Source organism: Temnothorax longispinosus, chromosome 1, assembly GCF_030848805.1.
Source record: "Temnothorax longispinosus isolate EJ_2023e chromosome 1, Tlon_JGU_v1, whole genome shotgun sequence".
In the NCBI taxonomy this organism is placed as follows: Eukaryota; Metazoa; Arthropoda; class Insecta; order Hymenoptera; family Formicidae; genus Temnothorax; species Temnothorax longispinosus.
Genome location: NC_092358.1, coordinates 22129776 through 22151179, shown reverse-complemented (window position 1 = coordinate 22151179; position 21404 = coordinate 22129776). Strand labels below are relative to the sequence as shown.

Sequence of the window (21404 nt, the reverse complement as noted above, 5' to 3'; positions counted from 1 at the left end):
TAGCTACGTGTCAACACGTGAATGAGAGAATATCTCGGGAACTCGGTTTTACGGCGTTGCTGAAGTGTCCGTGTGGCTATTAGCGCGAGAGAATGAATGAGATTTTAAACTGGCACATCGGAGGTAACCTCTTTGAACATACCGGAGGACAGTTAGTCGAGAAGAATGCCCGCGTAAAAGTTAAGTTACCATAATTTGTGTAATCTTTCGTTGCTCGATGACGTTCATGGCTGGTTCTCCTTTCATACCTTGGAGACTGGCCAGAAACTTACAAAAGGATATACTTTTGCTGGGTTAATTTATAAGTAATTTCCATTCGTTGAATGCCTTCTTGAAAGATTGTAATTAAAGATATTGTGGAATTGCTATTTAAAAAATTGTTACTTCTTATATTTTTAGATATACGCACGGACAGATTGTTCAATTGGAATGGTCTGTGATGTAATAATGAGAAATAAATGGCAGTATTTCAGTGAATAAGAATTTCTAAGAAAGTTAGAAAATAAAATAGAAACCGATTACTTTTATGTATTCCAATTTATATTCTGCATATATCGCTAAGCTCTTTATACGATGTGATAATATTTTGACGTACATTTTACACGTAAAGTGTAATAATACATTTAACAAAGTGAAAGTATTAAAGCACGTTGTTTTACATTTCCCTTATTCCGTGATACTTAGAATTAGACTGACATCTACGTGAAAAGCAATTAGTGTAGAAAATTACAGTTTTATTTTTATTCCGATTATCCTGTAGGGGCAAACATTCAGGATATGGGAAGAGTAAACATTGGAATTTCCAATTATGCGCAAACTGCATGGCTTCCACCGTGGCGCGCGGTGGTTAATTTGACGTTTGAGCAATGCCGCTCCGTTACGCTTCGGACGCATGAAGTTACGGCTGCTTTATTTCGCGAATCGCCAGCGACGCGACGGGGCGAAAAACTGTCGTACAAAAAAAAAATCGGCAGTGATCGAGAGAGGGATAAATAAATGAGGTAGATCGTTCACTGTCTCGCGCATACACACGCAACGACGCAGTTGCCTGCAATTTGCATTTGTCCTGCATTCCGCGAGAAGCACGTGCCGCTAGCTTTACAATCCCATTAAATATTTATTTACTTAATTTGAAACGCTGATACGATTGTTTGCAATCCTCGTGTGCACGTCATTACTTCGCATCGCATATATACGTTATCAAGAACGTTGGCGTGTCTAACGGATGACTCATAATCGATGATGGTATCGAAAGGTGTTTTTTACCGCGTGCGGGAACGCAGAGGGGGAACGTAATCTTTCTTTTATAAAGTCGACCACGAACGATTTAATCAAATTACAATTTAAACCGCGAAGAGAGAGAAAATGCATTTTTATCTTGTGCAACCATCATGAGACACAAAGCGTTCTTTGCAAATCGCATTACGCTGATTTCTCGTGATATATCACGATTACTCTTTTATTTCGACGCAACTTGTGAAAGCTTTATTTATTTATTTTTCTCATAACTGACATTTCGTTGCCATACATTGTCGCAATAATTACTGTACGTTGCATAACTCTTCGGGCAATCGGTTACCGCGATCGGTTATAAACGCGTATACGCGTAACTCACACACGCGACGGAACCGCACATGCAGTTACGCACGATTTTACAGCCCGTGTACGATCAGACGGAGCTTAAGGGCGCCTGACTTTACCGGAGCGCACGCAAAATACAGTTGCAATACCGGTGCTTAATTGCTTCGTGTTGCACAGCGCGTATATAACTGCCTCCAACTCCACCTCCAATGTGGAGGCGCTTGCGGTAGCGGCGATACATCGAAGGAAGATTAACTCCGCAGGGATTAACGTGCAACGGGTTTAACCAGATGGAGAAGGATAACGGAAACTAAAAGGCATATTAATCGTGGGAAAACCGGCATTTCCGAGATGCCGTTCAAATTCTCCGAAATTTAGCGTTACCGCGCTTTGAAATAAGCTCGGGGTTGACTAAGAATTAAATAGTACTCTCATTCGATACGTTTTAATTGCAGGACAAATGTAATCAAAATGATTAAAATAAAATTTCTCTCGGGAATTGAAAGAAAAAAAAAACAAAATTCTTAGATGAAGCAGAAATTTATGATGTCACAGTAATATGTGAGAAAAATTTTTGAATTATATAAGAAGAAAATATAAGTATCTTGATGCGTATATATAATTCGCGTTTACATCATCGCAATGCGACATAAAATTTAATAGACCTTAATTTTCTAACTGTTTTATTTAACGTTATGAAGATCAACGTGACGGAACATTATGTGTTTCCATAGCACTTTCCTCCACATTGTTATCTGTACTAATATTTTGTTCATCAACCAAGTTACGCGCAAGTGACTTTTCAGAAGAGGGACGGAGGGCAGAACTTCTTGAGAAATTATTCGATTACCGCGGCGGCAACAATCCTTTACACTATCCGCCGCTATTACAACGGACGACCTATTCGGGATCCCTGCGATTATTGACTATTTATTCAATCTTGCGCTCGTGTTCGACGCGTTTATTCCCACCTCGCGGAGAATTACGGTTTCGATTAAACTAAATCAGTTCGCGACGCGCCGAGGTCGCGCGTTACACACACATACCAATACGTCCTTTTACATGCTCATACGCACATACGCCACACGATCTTACACGATATCGCACACATCTACCACGTAGTGGCAGGCGCCACTGCTCGGTACGATCGGTGTGGAAGTGGTTATCTAGCTCGTCATTAGGCACGATTGTAGTTTAATTGCTTTTGACGTACGTTCCGGCCGTGTAGCGCCACTCCAGCCCTTTTAAAAGTAAACTCGAATCTCCACGGCATCTCAACGCGAGCGGAATCGGCGAGAAATATTATCAAAGGCTTTTATGAGATTTTGCCCTTAATTAAGATTAAAAGAGTCGACTCTAACAGAGGGACTGGAAGTAAGATTAATGTCTTCGACACTGAAAAGCAAAGTTGAAAATATTTTTATGGCCATCGCGATAATGATTCCCTTTCACGAGTTTTGGTAATTAAAATGAAGACTAATCGCATTTTTATCGCTACATTTATCTCCGAACGGAGTTATTATTTGAACAAAATTGTGAAAAGTTCTATATGGAAATATTGCGCATTATATATAATATATATTGTGACCAAAGGGTTGAAGTTAAGAGGTAAAGTTGAGGTCGCAGACCCTCCTCGGTAATATCTCTTTAAAAAATTTTGGAAATTCATAACTTAGCGGTTCTGAAAAATTATCCATTGAACTTCTGGCGCCGATTTCCTCCCCCTTCAAAATTATTCGAAACGGTGTCAACGTTGTTGTTGTTTACGCTTCGCGATATCCCACTGAAAGCTTGCTACCGTCTGCCGCGTGATGAGGAAAAGTCGCTGGAAACAATATAAAGAGTGGAATGCAGGTCATGGCGCGTCTCTTTGTAGTGCATTTCACGTATATGATTTCGGTGAGCAAGATTGACTTTCCACGCAAAGAATTTGCCTTTCATTATCCGCGCCTCGATTATTTATGACAGCCATGTGAAACGCCCGAGATCAAAATCAATTAAAAATGTGTGAACTATGTTCGACGACAGGGCGTATACGGGGACAACAGTGCAATCGATAGCGCGAATTTTTCTGGCAACGCAACTTAAAATCGATAGCGATGTAACTACGCAACGAAACCATACGTGACATATATAATAATCATTGACGGCGTATATTCTGCGAATATACCGCTATCTTCACTTAAACTGCGGTTATTCATCGGTGTTGACGTTAATCACCACCAATTGACAACGTTTCTATGAAGAGCTATATACCCACGTACTCTAAAGAGCTTTGATTTCAATCGAGTTGTGTTGCTTCAATTCCGTTACATTCCTTTCGCCTGCATTGGTAACTTTTGTCCTACATTTTATACAAATGCCACCGCAGAGTGAGGCGTATATGTATAGGTAAATAACGTTTGAAACGTGTTCGAAAATCCGAAAACGGAATTTTAGAGGGCCGTTGAGCCTTCGCGTTCGAGTACCGTCGAGACCACATTTCAGAGCACCCTCGTGTTTCTATAAATTGTAACATTATTACAGCAGGGTTCGCGTATAGCTGTGATAATATTCAAATTTATGCCAGTCGTCAACTTTGTCGAGCCGCGGCAAAACGATCCTAAATTGGTCGATCCGCATTTTCTGCAGACAGAACACGATGATCGACGCCTTCAGTATTTATTCAGGCACGTTAGATGTAGGTATATCGAGCTTGCGCGCGAGTCGGTAAATCTTTGCCCATTGGCCGGTCGTAAAAACGATCCTAATAACGTTTATCACGTCCCCTCGGGTAAGTTATGCACGAAGTGTAGAGCGTTGAATCGAGTTCCCAAGCGGTCCGGGGAAACAGATGGCGAAACACCGCTCATCGATCGTGTCCCTTGTCGTCTTGCTGCCAGTTCCCAGTGAAGGGCAGTCACGAGATACGGCGAAAAGTATTTCAAATATGGAATTCATGCATTCACCAGAATAAGTCAGTATTTTCCTCCTCTTTCGCCAACACTGTCAACAAACTATTTTGATTTGGTAATTTATTTTCTCCGTGCGTTCATCGTTGGATTCATATTCTAATTTCTGTCATGCATCCTGAGTGAAATAATAATTTTGTCACGTGTACGATGACGAATTACATATGAAATATGTGTATGACTAAAAAATGCGCGTTGAATTTTAATAACGTATTATACGTAAACTAAACATAAAAGGATACTCTAATACTGAGAGAAACGGTCAATATAGTACGGTGTTCCATTTTTTAATTCAAAAGAATAATTCCAGATTATTTAAATTAAATTTAAATAGCTTAGAAGGAAAGTAAACAAGGTAGATTGTTGCCAAAATTTTTTAAGAACGCCTCTCTCGTTAATTTTTTTATATTTATCTACTTTGTTCACTTTTCAGAATTAATCATCTTGCGGCAAGACCTGTATCAACTTTGTTTTAAAGTTATCTTTCAGTAATAAAAATAATTCAATGTGCAATTACGGAAATATGGCTTGTTACAACTTGTATTTTAAATTTTGCGGTACGTAAGTGATAAATTAGATTTTCTCGAGTAAGAAGTTGGGTGCAAGTATGTACTTGAATGAAGTATGCGAGTTAAGATGGAGGGTCGGTCTCCCTGGAAATCGAATGAAGCAATTCCAACGAAATCGTTTCAGAGAACCACTAAGCTCGGCTTGCAGTGTGCAAGCGAATTTCTGTTAGATCTTCGAAATTATGTGTCTGGAAATGCCGATATGGATCAGCGAGAGAACGTACGGGGCATCATTCATCGCTTGAGAGATTGTATACTACAGGATAGATAATATAAATTTATAGAATGCAATCGCATTCTTCTTTTCTTTCTCTTTCCTGTATTGTTAGTGGGTGTAACGTTTAATTAATTTATTTTATGCTGTTTATCTTATTTATTTATTATTTATTTATTTCACCTTTTGCAAATCTGCCAATATTTCCACAACAAGTAAATTTATCCTAACGCTTAATATCGCGATTGCTTCAGGCGAATATAGGTGTGCATACTGCATGTGTGTAATACGTGTCGTAACAGGTCACTTAGGAGTATTATATCGATCCGCTGCGTTTCGCTGGGGGAAGGACAACGGGGGAAAAAAAAGCGACTAAACACTGCGAGGGCTTGCAAAACGGGGCGAGAAAAATCCGTGACCGATGCAAGGTGGTCGGTCGAGAAGAATGCAGCTCGGCAAGGACATTGTGGTGGTAGTGTAATAAAAAGAGAGATCGTAAGTTTCTTGCGGCATTTCTTTCGTCGCCATTCTTCGGCTCGAAGGACGGCTGGCGTGGGCGTCGGAAATGCACTCCGCTCTATTCGTTCTCGGTATTGGCCGATACTCACTGTTTTGCCGTCTTATCACCTTTATTTTCGTTATATACCTACCCAGCGAGGAATTATCAGTCAGTTGTTTGTTTTATTCTCTATGAGCGCGATCTGTGAAGACTATAACGATAGAATGTAAAATAAATATTGAAGAAAGATTCACTTTTTGCATATATTTTTCGCGCCTGTGAAAATAAAAAGTCTGTTACATAACAGGGAGAACTATTTTTGCAAATAACATTTGCACGCGAAGTAGCGAATATTTATTCAGTCTTTTGCAAAATTTCTCAAAATCTGTTTTTCCCGCGAAGACGTTTCACATTTCCACATTTTCACAGCAAAAAACAGTTTTTGTAATGGGCATCATTGTCGTGGCTGCTTTTTTTCTCCCGTCCGTAGTCGAGCGTCAGAAATATACTTGCCTGACAGCTACAAGTTGCTGCTGGGGAATTCGCGGTGGCATCCAGACTACTGGACACAAGCGACTTGTTGTGCTTCTCGGAAAAGCTCTCCCTTGGGCGCGCAACAAAAAACGTGGGCAGCGCGGCGTGCCAGCACTTTAATATAAAGATTCCGCTTTCGCGACATGAAGAAAATGAGGGTCCAATTACCGCGGCTAACGAGGAGAATTTAATATCCCATGATAAATACCTAAATTCGGTTAATTAAAATAAAATTCTGATATTATTTCTCCGCTCCCGACCCCGCCCGCGGCGCAAACCGATGCTGCGGTCATATAGTAAAATCGAGGTAAAATTCACCAACGTTTTCCAAGCGAACCGCCGTGCCGCGCCGCTTAAGCCGCGGTGAAATTAAATTTCTTGGTTTGTTTTTACGGCTGGAACAGTACGAGTTGTGTGTGCCAGATGGGACGGCTTTACGTCGATTTGACGCCGCGGGATTTAAAGAAGAGCGAGCCTTTTATTTGATAAAAAAAAAAAACCGAAAGCGCTTTAGAATACGCTATTCCAGTTTTGTCCTCGCTGCCAATTTATCCTTCGGGCGCGGCGAAACGGATTATGATATTAAATTATGAGGAGAAGTGGAGAAACTGGAAATATTTGATAGCGGATCTCCGAGTACTCACTATCAATTTTCGGAAAAGGTATCCTGTGATCTTTTTCTCGTGAAAATACTGAAAGAATCATATAGATGCATTTTAGTTCAGATATTTCGATGTCTCTAAAAATATATGACTGTGACAGAAGTACGAGCGTCTATATGGATAAAAAATTTTTTTTAAATGATAACGTAGCGAGAGAATTTTGTCGAGAAAAATTACATTTGAATCAAATATCTCATCCATCTTTCAAAGGTTCAATTTCATATACGTTTCGGTGATGTAATTACGTGCTATATAACACCATCGTATAAAAGTTTTCTATTTTTCTTAAAGCACACATTTCAACGTCTCAAGATTTTTCTTCTTCCGATTTCTTCTTCCTAAACCGTATATGAACATCATTACGAATTAATTTATGCAACTTTAGATGTAGAAGGAGATACAACTTTACTGCGTTTAATATGCTAATTTGATTGTCCTTAATTATTGAAATTTCTCTGATCTGGAATAGATATATACGTTCAAAGAGAATGAAGAACAGTTCGGAACTTCGGGAAATTCTTGCGACTGCCTCAGGCTAAACTGGAAACTAGTTTCCATCGGATCATCAATGATTTCGCCGTCGTTGGCACTATGCGCCTCGCGCTATTAATTTTTGATCGCGTTTCCGACGGTACGCCGCACTCGCCGGTGTGGAACATCATGTCGTTTTTTGCTCGAAACGTTTCACTCGACAAACGCAGATAATTGAGAATAATTGTTGGAAATCTGCAAGCGACATTACATCGATGTTGCATAATCGCAATTTGCCGTGCAAAATTTTATTGAAAGTATTACGTAACAATAAAATTGTTATTGCGTCAAAAGCGATATTAATTTGTTTCTTACATAAATATTAATTCACTTTAACATTTTATTTTAATAAATAAACAAGTACGTATATTTATTTAGAATATTATAAAGCGTATAAATCTATATTTGATTTGATTTTATTTTAATTGCTCTTCCGCGTGCCCTGTTTTATATAACTTGATACCTGATATACGCTGGTGTCATTTCACGAATTGCGTTGCTTCTCGAAGCTCACATACCACTCTGTCGAATTGCACACGCACACGTTTATATTAAATTCCCCGATATATTATCGTGTGCACCGTCTCTCTCATCTTCGTAACGGCGAAATTATATGCGAGGCAAGTATTCCGGCGGTTCGGGCTGACATCCGCGGCAAATTAGTGCTTAAAAGCGACTGACTGAAACTCGAGTTCATATCATCTTCCGAATACCACACCGACCAGGTTTGAATACAGCGACACTGACAGCACGCTGATTTGGCCCGGATCTAAAGGCTCGTTTATTAACGTCCATCGCAGGTCATTGCGAATTAATTTAGTGACCCTACAATTCGCATTATTGTAATCCCCCGACATCGATACGTTCGGTATTATAAGTGCTCAATAATCGATAAAAAAAAAAAAATTAATCGATTTAATTATCACATTTATCTCTCTTTAATTTCGTTCGCAGAATAAAAAGTATAATTGTACTCGCATATTTTCTCTTTCATTTGGACGAACTCTTTGCGGAAAACGACTCGACTACGCTTACGAGTCGTAGTTCGGCTTGTTGTTCGCCAGCCGCAACCCGGAAAAACGTTTGCGCAAGTAAAAGTTAGCGGTCTCGTTCGTATAAGCTTGCACACGTGTATTTATACCCGCGTAAACTTCGATCAGAAGCGTGATTCACTCACGCGGAGGTCGCCTTCCGGAAATACTTTCCAACTGTTTCTTTCCATTGACATAGGACCGTGTACGCACCTTCGATTTTTCCGGTTGTTGGTTAATTCAAGAGCTTGGAGCTTACGTTTGTGACGCAATAAGCTACAACGCGGCGAGCGTCGCGCGCCGCAATACAGCACGCCGTGCATAGTCCCATCGCGGAAGCTAAGCAACCATAAGCTGTTCGATATACGCGAATCGCAAATAATACGATCGAAACAGCCCTCGTCTGTGAGGGAAAATTACTCGCCATAGCGTTTCCATTAGCAGCCAGCTGGTATAGACTTTCATTAAGTATTCCAATTCGTCGAATTAAGGCGGGTTGCGTTATTACAAATTAATAACGTTCCGTAATTTTTCTCCTAATTTAATTATACAGAACGCTTGTGCGCGCGCGCGATATTGCGCGGCGCGGTAATTAATTTTTACACGATGCTTTTATAAAAGTGATATTAAATTTCCATCATATAGATTATAGAATATAGACGTACAAAGCGTCGAAAGCGTCGAAAACGCTCGGCTTTAAATTATAATTAATTCTCCCTATCGCGAGTTTTCCGATTAATTATTTCCATCGAATCCGAGCTAGTACACTTTAAAATTTACCGCACATATAGCATTGGCGGTGTATCGCCGCGCGCGAGCATGCGAATCGATTTCCGCACAGTGATGTATCGCCATGGCAATGAAAGCTGAACGAGTCTTTGATAAGGTAAATAAAGTTATGACGAAATCGATAAAGTTCGCCGAGGGAACTTCCATACGTCCGCGTAATAACACGTCCGTGGTATCGCGTTCGACTTTAATTAATTCCGCGTGAAATTTCAAGAAAGACCTTCTTCGCTCTTCAACTTATGTTCCACCAGTTGTAATGGGAGTTGTAAGATTCTCACGGTCCTACCCGCCAGAATATCCAACGATTATTCTGTCTCGTCGAACGTGAGATAACAACTGTTTCACGTCGCGCAGCGGTGACGTCTGACAAAAGGCGAGAATTTAACGGAGGTCGAGTGTGCTCCGAGGATGGAGATTGATCTCGTCGGCGAGATAAACTTGAATCAGCAACCGAACGTCGTCTCTCCCGCCATCGATTGTTATTAGCTAAAAGTTCCTGGACGCATTCCAACTCGGAATCAACTTCATTTGATCGCCAACTTCTTGCTGTATTTCCGAGATCGCTCATGAGCCACTTTTACGAAAATATATAATTGCCTTCAGTTTTTTTCGCTCTTAAGTCGGGTCAATATAGAGTGCTTTGCTCATTTATAAAATGGGGATCGCAATATGTTTTTTTTTAATACAAAAATAAATTTAAATCTAACGATACAATTTCATTAAAATGAAGATTGAATCTTGTCGAAACAAATCGTACTTTAGAACTGCAGTTTATGCTATTTAACAGAGAATTATAAAAGATACTTCTTGTATCCCGCTTTTTCCGTATTAGACATCTCATATAGCGAGACCTTTACATTTTTGTTTGTAATTCTGCACTTAATCCACATTCAGCTATTTTATGGAACGAGCTCCAACGGACATTTTATTATTTAACACGGAAGATTACAGAGCTTCAGCTAATTAAACTTTTATTGCAACAAGTTAAACTTTTCCGAGACAATTAGCACAAACTATTAAGACGGTTAAAAATTGAAAAAACAGCTGCAAATTTTATCCCAAGTGCAATTCTATATTATTAATGTACGCGATTGCTCCGGATTGTTTTATTCCACAAGAGAGATGGGTCAACAGCAGAACGATTGGATATGCAGATCCAATTATTTCATAAATATGCTATAAAGCTACACACGCTGTAAATCGCCCCTTTGAGGATGACATGGATATAAACCCGAGAGTGGCGACCTTTGTATACCCACTCTCGCATTAAGTCAACGTATATCGTACACACGTTGTTACGCATCGGTGCTCATATCTGAGGATACGTAATAAGTAATTAACTTGCGCAGGACTGCCCTCCTAATGCGCGGGATACAACCGATACGCGGAAATCGGGCTTCAAAACTCTATAATCGGATCCAAAGTTTCTCCCGCACAGGCTCGTCTTGTAACCACTTCTGCATTCGTGGTAAACTAAACTGAGTCTGAAACTAAGCGACTTAGAACTTACTTGGAAAACTTCTATTCCATTACGTAATCACGATATAGCCGCCATGATGTGCATATATTCTCGCTGTCATTCTCGAACATGAGTCCACATATAGGGTACGTGCGATTCTCAGTAGAATTGTGGCGGAATTCTCGCGGAAAATTTTGTCGCGAGCTTTCCGAGAGAGTTCGTTTCAAGGAAATCTCGTTAAATCGGTGTAACAACAAGTTCGCTTCTAATTTCACATGGTAATCTTTGAAGAAGCCTTGAAGAAGCTATTACAAAGGAGCTGCTGAAACGGTTGAAAAACACTGTCAAATAAAAAACAAATATGTTAAAAAATATCTCAAAGAAAATAATGTATTAATGTGTTTGTCATATTGATTGTAATTCAAAAGTCTGCATTTAAATTAAACAAGTTATAGCTTCGAACCTGACATTGCGGGAAAAGTGTCGCGCCGTCTTACAAAAATATTTTTATAACATTTATTATTCTATATTATTTGATGATGATAAAAGCGCACCTCTTAAGTTCTGTTATAACTCACGTTGTACACCGCGTTTAAACCCGTCATAGCATTCGCGAAATAGTAGTTTTCTAAGAAAATGATGTTATCAGAAAATGTAAGGAAGTCAATTATATTTATACAGAGCACGCGCGGAATATTTTCTCCTACCTCGAGTGTACTTTCCCGATAGGAATCTCTTAATGTCCGTTTAAACAATAACTCGTAAAATAAGCTTACGTTTCTTTGCGACCTTTTTCGCATGCTGGATGGCACGGGCAAGTTTCCCGGACCGAAATTTTATCGGGTTCCAACGCTGTCGAGAGAAACGGGCTTCCGTCGCGGAAGTGGCTTATCCGTAAAGGAAACAGGCTCCCTTTACGAATAAGAGCACTTGCTGTGATTTCCACGGTCACTCCCTATCTCGAGGAGGACGCCGTAAAACGACATTACGTGATCACATATATGTGATCCCATGTACGTGTGTATATATATATATATGTGTGTGTGTGGGTGTGTGTGTGTGTGTGTGTGTATATGTGGGTTTGCGGATATATGTTGATATGAACTTTTTTCATATTTGGTGTGGGGAGCTCGCCCCCGAAGTTTGTCTCCTTATTTTAGTTACACCCTGTGTATATACACACACACACATATATATATACATATGCACACACACACACAGGGTGTAACTAAAATAAGGAGACAAACTTCGGGGGCGAGCTCCCCACACCAAACATGAAAAAAATTCATATCAACATATATCTAAATATATCATATATATATATATATATATATATATATATATATTTATACATGTGATGTTCGTGTGTGAAGAACGCGAGCGAGAGGCGGCTCACGTAATGGCGATACGATGTTTTAAGGGATATAGGTCAGGGATTCGCGGGATTCTGCACGTGAATGCTTCGGCGGTGTTGTTCTATATCAGCGGTTAACCTGAATTTCGTAACGGCCAACATCCGTCCAGAACAAAGCGTGGCGATTCGGTTACGAGTACCTGAAGAACGGAACTGCACACAATTTTTCCACCACGAATAATTGGAAATGTGATTAGCTCGGCGGCCGCTGCGAAAAGGCTCGTGGCGATGCGCTAAAGTTAATTAACGTGCAAATCTTAAAGTTTACACTCGACATTAAAATGTCAACGTTACGCCACGTAGGCCCTTTTTTTTTACTGCGAACGTGTTCGCGAAAATATGAGACTATAGAATGTGCCGCGCACTCTTTTTGCGTACGCGACAGAAACTACATTTATGAATTGAAAATGATAATTACACGAGCGCAATTTTACATAAATGTGCACATTCACTTTATCTCTAAAGAATGCTATTAAAATTTTAAAACATAATTAAAATAATTAATAAAATATTATTAAAAGATCTTTTCATTCCTATACCTTCTAGCTTTACTAATTTTCATTCGCATTCTGTTAACTGGTGCTTGTAATATTATTTGACGTCTTTTCAAAAATCGCTCTCGGCAAAATTTAAGTTATCGCACGAGCGAAGTTTTATATTTGCATAATTTCATGTTGCTTTATAAAATTTATTCTAGAGCGCCGTCGATACGGCGCTTTATGCAAAATATCTCACCGATTAGCGCAACGTCGCCCGCAATGTTTTAATCGCGTGTTAAACTGATAACCTGGCAGCTGATGCAATCGATTAATTCACGATGAATTTTTCAATGAACGATTAATTTTTTATCTCGCGTTCGCGAAAAACAATTAATAATCGACAGCTTTCCCCGAGGTTATCCTACTTTCCACACGATCGTTACATTCGGCAAAATACAGTAACGTTCTAAGTTCTAATACTTAATTAGTATATAAAAATAAAGTATAAAAATAAATTTTGAAAGAAGTGAGCTTACAGAGACATACGTGCTTAGAATAAAATAGGTAATCCCGTAAACTTTTAAAAGTAGAGAAGAAGCATAATAACATGTGACTGTACATATGTACCGCGGGCAACATATAAATCTAAATTGAATCTGCCGCTGAAAGACATTTCGGAGGGTCTGTTATCAATTTTGTGAAATCTCCGCGGACAAAATCTGTCAAAGAAATATCCGGTGGTGCCAGGGATTGCCCCAGTTTTTCTCCAAAGAGTATTAATATATCGAGAAAGAGAGAGAGGGAGAGAGGAACTTTCACCTCTAACTTTTTTTCAGGATATAAGCACACGGCATCATCGACCGCCGTGTCGCTTCCACCATGTCCAGCCATTTTCCAACATATATATATACGACAAGGCTGGCATTGACCGCGCGCAATCTTTCCAGCACATTACGTTAAGCTTCGGGAACCTTTCCTGAACGGATTTGAAGTCGATCCTATTTATGCTGCGACAGCGACGAATCTATTCGGAGACTAATGAAGCTTAAACTTTCCGTCCCCGTTGGTCACAAGAGAGCTCCGCAAATAATTCAGTCCTTTCTCAGCTTGTGTTCTAATAATAGAGAACAACAAATGCATAATTTTTATAGAATCAATTTCTAAAGTTCAATTTTTGATACGTACAAAATACTGCAATTATTTAACAGACTTGATAATAATCGATATATATGTTAAATATATATATATATATATATATATATATATATATATATAGCGGTATTTCAAAAAAACTAAAAAACTAATCTTAAAAAAAAAGAGAGGAAGAAAATATAATCATAACACTAATGCCATTTTGTTCTCGTAAAATAAATTTTTTACAGAACCACTTATTATCAATTTCTTAAAATTAAGTAACATTTTTTAAGATTGTACGGTAGATTCTGTAATAACGACAATATCTTTTTGTTCAGTTATACGCTAAAAGTTTGCACAAATGATTGTTTTTAGCCCAAAAAACTCACCGTCTGTTCTCGACAACGGACAAACATCAAAATTCTGTTCAGGTTCACTCGAGATTACTTCCTTTGAAAATTTGAAGCCACGCCTTCGAACGGTGGTGAATAGATACGACGACTTTGTACGTGATTTCGGAGAATGCGCGCAAAGAATTCTCGGTTCCTTCGTACATTTGTTATCGCTCTTCTGCATCCAGATGTGTCAAAAAGCCACTTCGGCATTCACTTGAACGAATGTCGCGTTACTATATGCGATATCATGGTTGAGTTGACAATTGAAACGTAGAAATGTGCCCATTGTCCCTCTATTTGTACATGAGACACGTCGCATTTTTATCATTTGAACTGCGCCCTTACTATTTCCACGAAAGACGCGGCGAAGTGACTTGTCGTCTCAGTCTTGATTTTGAAACTCTAAATATGTCTTCAAAATAGCACTATAAAAAAAAGAAGATAACTGTTGGCACTGGTTGGTATGTATCCTTTCGTGGGTTTAAAAGTTAAGTATATTGAATTTCTGGCGTTGGCTTTCCTCGTAATTTTACCTTCTCAACGAAAAGGAAGAAAGTGCCCGGGAGCGCCTTTTATGATATTGCATTAGCGTAATTTTGCATGTAGTAAGAAAAGGTCGCATTATGGTAGGCGGTATAAAGCTTTTGCGTAGGCAGCGGTATACGTACTTGCGGGTCCGTTGAATATTTACGAGTGGTCCGTGTAAAAAAATAGGGAGCACATCTTAAAAATCGCTGTCAGCGACGTCCCACGCACGCGGAATAAAACAGGCCGGGCTATATTGCAACGCGATCCCGAGTCCCCGTCTCATAATTCTTTGAGTACGGAGTTGACACCGGCGGACGGTGTCACGTGCGAAGATGGATCGAAACGAGACATGAGTAAGGCACACGACGCCGTTAGGATTATTTTTAGCTCTGATTATGCGTAATAAATCTCGAGCCCTCCTGCCGATTTATGTGATCAAACTTAATCCAAGTATATACACGGTATTTTACCGCTTGTAAAAAAAATGGTTTTGCATATAAAATAAACGAGTATGAAACCGTCGAGTCAAAATTTAAAGGATATAATATAGGAATATACTCGCGCTTTAATATAAAAAAAGGCATTTGCAATAAAATTCAAGATAAGAAATTAAAGAAGAGTTTCTATAAAAGGATTGCGAGTATAAAGAAATAAAGATATGCGATAAATATCACCAATAAAACAGTAATTATAGATCATCACCGCATGCTTTCGTAAAAATTTCCTTTACGTGCGTCATTCTTCCGTTATCGGTAAATAATGCGGTGACAATAACGCGATTTAACGTTCCTGTTCTCACGAATTTCGTGTGTTTCTGAACACCGTATATGTGTACGCGTTCGTGCGTGCTCTGGTTAGCGTGACACTAACGAATTTACGTCGGGGCTGAAAGCTTTACACCGAACTCCCTTGATTATCACATGCGTGCCTCGATTGCCATGATTACATTTACGAAGGTCGTCAGTACATTCCCGTTTGATACAATCGCGATTGTTTGTCAAATTGTAATAAATAATGACGTATGAATTACTAAATTATGATGCATTATTAAATTACAATAAATGATATATGGTTTAAATCATATGCGCACGTCAAACCGTAACTGCAACATTTGTTATTGCATTGATTACAATTTAACGCTGCTATGAATACCGCAATTTAACTCGTCGATTAAATTATATCGGGCATAATTATAAACTGTACTGCCATACTGCGGGGTATGGCGATCTAAACTATATGTATCCAGCTTATCTTAATCTATTGGATTTTTGGCAAGGGCTCTGAAAAGGCGGTCGCTTAATCTAATGGAATCCATATTTATAGCCTAAAGCGGCGGTTCGTACGAGCTTGCGGGTCGAGGATTATTAGTAACGATAACAACGAAGCGGTGTATAAAAACGTGCTTACTTAGATTTCCATTTAATATCCGTCATATATTTTCTCTTTAGATTAAAATTTTTCAAACGGTTTACTCAGAGAAGTACAACAAAACGTTAATCTCGATTAATTAAGTACACTATATCTAAACGATATATCTAAATCTTACTTTAAGAAATAGAGAGAAGTTTGTAAAGGGCTTATTAAAATTCAGTTACTTTGCATTGCGGCACTATTTAGTAAAGATCAAGGTAAATGATTGAACAATACGGTCTCTCTCTCTGTAATATGTATGACTTGCCGTTGAGTAATACCACTGTACCACCCAACGGCACAATTATCTCAACTCCCATTCTCCCCGGTAACGTCGGTTAAGAATTAGTTTGCCTAAAAGCGAGCACGTATAATGTCGTCGTATTTCGAGCAAAACGTCGTCCTCGACCTTGTCAACTCCAGGTACCCGCGTCAGTCCCCTGCTGACGGCGAAGTCCTTATTATTAAACGCCGTGCAGTCAGCGGCTCAAATTTCGAACTTCAATCGTGCATGTCAGCCGAAGCGCGGCCCTAAAATTTATGTCCCACGGGCATATCGCGGACGCTCGTAATCATAACTTTGCGTCCCGCGGGAGTCGCGCGCGCGTGGGCTAAGGGCGCGTATCCGTCGTCTCTTCAGCTGTCACGCAACGGCTTGTAACATTCATTGACATTCTGAAAAGGTCACACTCGTTGGTCATGGTCGGGTTCGCGTATGCTGATGGCGCGCGCGCGCACGAAAGAGAGAGAGAAAGAGAGAGAGAGAGAGAGAGAATCGAGTTAACTGCATCTAAAATGCAGCCCTGCGGGCCAAGCGGCATTACCTTCCGAAGAAATTTTAACGCCAAAGTGAAAAGTGGACGACGCTTATATCTACGCTTCTATGTATTTGAAAGTTCGTTTTACATCAATTATCGCGACTGTCCAATAAAAGCGAAAAAAATTTTGAAATGTGAATAGCTTTGTTCTGGGGAAGAACGAATTTGAGAACACGAGATTTAATTTCAAATATATTTTATATTAAGAGACTTGAAGAGTTGTAAGAGAAAAGGTGAAATTTAAATAAATTTTGAAGCAAAAATGTTATTATACGACTGACGATACGATATATATTTTATGTAAAACAATTATACATATTCAAATAATTATTATCGATTTATTTTATACTGTTACCACTCTGTCTCTCGATTATTTTCATTTGGAAATTATAACCTTCGTAAAATATCGAAAAGAAATTGAATGGAACATGAGAAAAATAGAACAAGAAATTAATTCATAACCAGTTTATCGAATTGTCTCGCTCAATTTGTACTGCTTTAAACTTTGAACGCGTAACGTTTAAGCATGACGGTAGAAATCACTTCTGGTCTCACAGGGGACTTGTAACTTTATTGGTTACAATGAAAGTTTGAATTAATAAGGCGCTAAAGCCTGCGATGAACTTTATGACGATCTTATCGAAGTCCCGTTGTTGCACGCTCGTAAATGTAACAAGTACTTCACTCACTATCGATTTCCTACTGATATGACATCACGTCATAGAACGATTTAGACTATCGCAGTTGGATATCACGTCTATCCGGCTTTCTTATTTTCCCCGTTTTAATGTTTAATTCAAAAGTCTCTGGAATCCGCTTACTTTTCCATTTATTACACCGTCAAATAAATCGTTACAATCGTATTTGTACTCAGTTTTCGGTCTTACTTATTGATTTTGTTTTCTTTCGCTTTTCTATTTTTCTTAATTTATTTCCGTCTATTTTTCTTCATTTATTTACGCGCTCCAAGCTTGAATTATTGTTACTATAATACACCGCGAAGTAAAACTAATGGGGAGAGCTGCGCCAAGCGAACGATATCGTTACGTGAATCGACAAGTGACGTGAACAGTTTGGACGTGAAAAAGTGACGGAATAGTAAATAATTAAAAAAATTCCTGCTCACTACTCGCCGAATCGCGATCGGCACGCAATCTAACTTAAGCGTTGTCGGGCCATTATTGAGTAGTAACCACTGCGTGAGCGACGTTGTCCGATACCATCGGTCTACAACTACTGCGCCTGACAATACTATACTCAGTATTCACCGCTCTTTTTCAGCGGGACGATGTAGGTCATGGTGATATCGCATTTAGAATTCTTTTTTTTTTCCCTCATCACCCACGGCGATTTGCTATCCCGCCTCCTACCATCCCTGTCATCCCGGTCAGCTCTTCCGCCAACTCGACGTGCTAATCTTCGTTATTTCTCTTATAAACCCTTTACGTCAGGTCTATATTGCCGTGGATAGTTTTAATCTTTCGCAAGAATTATTTTACGCTTTTCCTGTGCTTTATTGCTTTTTATCATTGCTATTTTTACTCCGCGAGATATTTTAAGTCAAACTCATCCGATTATAACAACGTATTTCTATAAAAAAATTCAAACCGACTTTTCCTTAATAAAAAATTAATCGGATATCTCTCATTCTTTTTATAATTTCTTAATCTTTGATATTATAAATTTAATATTATTAAATTTATAAATATTATTAAATTTATAATATCAAAGATTAAGAAATTATTTAAAAAATGAGAGATATTCGAATAATTTTTTATTAAGGAAAAGTCGGTCTTGTTTGATTAATTTATTTACAACGTTTCTATTTAATTAATTTTACTTACATTTAAACATCTTTATAATAAATTATTTATGTTTATCAATTATAATTATTTATGTTTAAATAATCTTTTAAGGCAACGTCGAGGACTCTCTTTAAACTAATTGGGAAACGCTTTATCCCCTAAGCCATCAACTTAATTCTAATTGTAAGGTGTCCGGTATTTTTTATGATGACGGTGTCATTCTATTGTGCGAGGAAAGCCCGCATGAATATGCAATATTCTTAAGCTTCAACCTGAGTGTTAGCGCACGAGCGAACGTCGGCGGTCCTCAATTCAACAATGGAGCCTTTTGTAACCAAGATTTGGCTATCCTCTATTCTTTACGTTACATAATCAAAAGAGGCAATCCGCGGAATTCGGGTTGAAGTGGTTTCCGTAGACTAGAGGCAGTAATAGGATATACCAAAAAGAGAAAACCTCAAAGCGAATCAAAATGTAACAATTCTCATGTAGCGAGCCACATTGTGGCAAAAATTCAATGAAGTCGTAAAAGGATAAGGCATATCACAATACATCGCAGCGAGCGCTTTCATTCCTCAGCCCTTCGTTGTAGCATTTTAATCATTTTGGCTAGGTACGTGCCAGTGATATATACGGTCATCATAAAAGAGTTATTACGTTTCATGATAGCATATTCAAGTAAAGAAAGAATGGAATACTCAACGAGAATATTTTGCAATAATACTAAAAAGTAATTCTATCTAGGAATTTCATATAGATAAGTATAGTAATTTAGCGTTTCATTATATTTGTTAATCCATTTTGTTTTCTATTTCTAAAACAAAAATAATAATGGCGAAGTTCTTTTTAATCATCATTGCAAGATTAAAAAATGTCACGTGGCAATCAACATACTTCTAACAGAACAAATGTCGAATGGCATAATTGTTGCATAACATTCGCAAGCCGTCGCGCGCGAATATTGTCGGCATATATCGCTTCGTTGACGTCACATCTGATTCATATACGCATTCATATGAGTTGTATTTAATCGCATAATCGCAAAGCCCACGCAGACGTAAAGGGACTGCAAACGGCAGCGGTTTACAAATTTTCGGCGTAAGACTTAAAAATGATGGCAATTTTATTCATTCCAATTATCATAGCCTTCATCTCGACAGCGGCTCAAATTTCGAACTTCAATCGTGCATGTCAGCCGAAGCGCGGCCCTAAAATTTATGTCCCACGGACATATCGCGGACGCTCGTAATCATAACTTTGCGTCCCGCGGGAGTCGCGCGCGCGTGGCTAAGGGCGCGTATCCGTCGTCTCTTCAGCTGTCACGCAACGGCTTGTAACATTGATTGACATTCTGAAAAGGTCACACTCGTTGGTCATGGTCGGGTTCGCGTATGCTGATGGCGCGCGCGCGCACGAAAGAGAGAGAGAAAGAGAGAGAGAGAGAGAGAGAGAGAGAGAGAGAGAGAGAGAGAGAATCGAGTTAACTGCATCTAAAATGCATATATCTGAAGTCACTGAAATGCATTTTTCCTTTAACAAATGAAAGAATCTTTCACATTGCGAAATCATTCCATCGTTCCGCGTATATACACAGTATAAACGGCGAGGCGGAACGACTCGATTATTCACTCGTTATAACAGCGAGCTCGTCGTTGCGCAATCGAGGATTCCACGCCGTGTATTTTATTGTCTTCAATCGTTTCATTACGTTGTGCGCGTTCCTTTCGTAGATTTTTGAAACTACATTATTAAAGCGAGAAGGTAGAAAACACTGTTGAGAGCAGAACTTCAAATTAAAAGTCTTTCATTAATCTTCGCGCTCTAAATTAATGCATTTATTATTCAAAAGAAAAAAAACACATAAATATATATACTGAAGAAAAAATATTGTTAAAATATAAAAGAAAGAGAGAAACAGCTTCTTTACCATTCTCCTCGCTTCTAGAGAGATGAGAGGTATTTCGCTACGTAAATTTATTACGGTAAGCAGAAAATAGGAAGCGCCGACGTTACACATTACAACAAATTGCATTTCTAAGAATCTCATCTCAACTGATTTAACGAAGTGCCTTAATAAGGAAGCCGTACCTGACGCAATAGAAGTTTTCCATCCTAAAGGGTTAACATCGAGATAAATTATATGCACTTGGCATATACCGTAAATTCAATATAACTTAAATGGATTTTGCAATTTCATCAACTTGCAATCCGCGGACATTAAACTGTTTTAATAGAGCTTATTAAACTCGCTGCTTCTTGTTCGAAAAAAAACAGCTACACGGCTTTCTCCATAATTTAATGAGAAAATTTCCTCCGATACCTTCTGTTTTATTAAGAGAGTAAAACAGAAAGATTCTCTATAAGAGAAACGATATCTAATATACCCATATAACTTACATTATATTTATACTTATGTCTTGATCGATGCTTGCCTCTGTCGGAGAAACTTTATTCACTTCTTCACTTCTTCACCTCTCTCTCTTCTTGATCACTTGCGCACAGCTAATTACTAATACTAATTTTAATTAATATGATCAAAGAAATTCAATATATTGCAATATTAATCATTATATAACCATTATACTATTATAATCTAAACGA

General features: G+C 38.7%; 1 protein-coding gene across 5 annotated transcripts in view; it reads left to right on the top strand.

Annotated features, from left to right (window-relative positions):
- The window catches only part of Teh1 (tipE homolog 1), a 49364-nt gene that overhangs the window by 10019 nt on the left and 17941 nt on the right, over positions 1-21404 (top strand). The window lies entirely within an intron of this gene.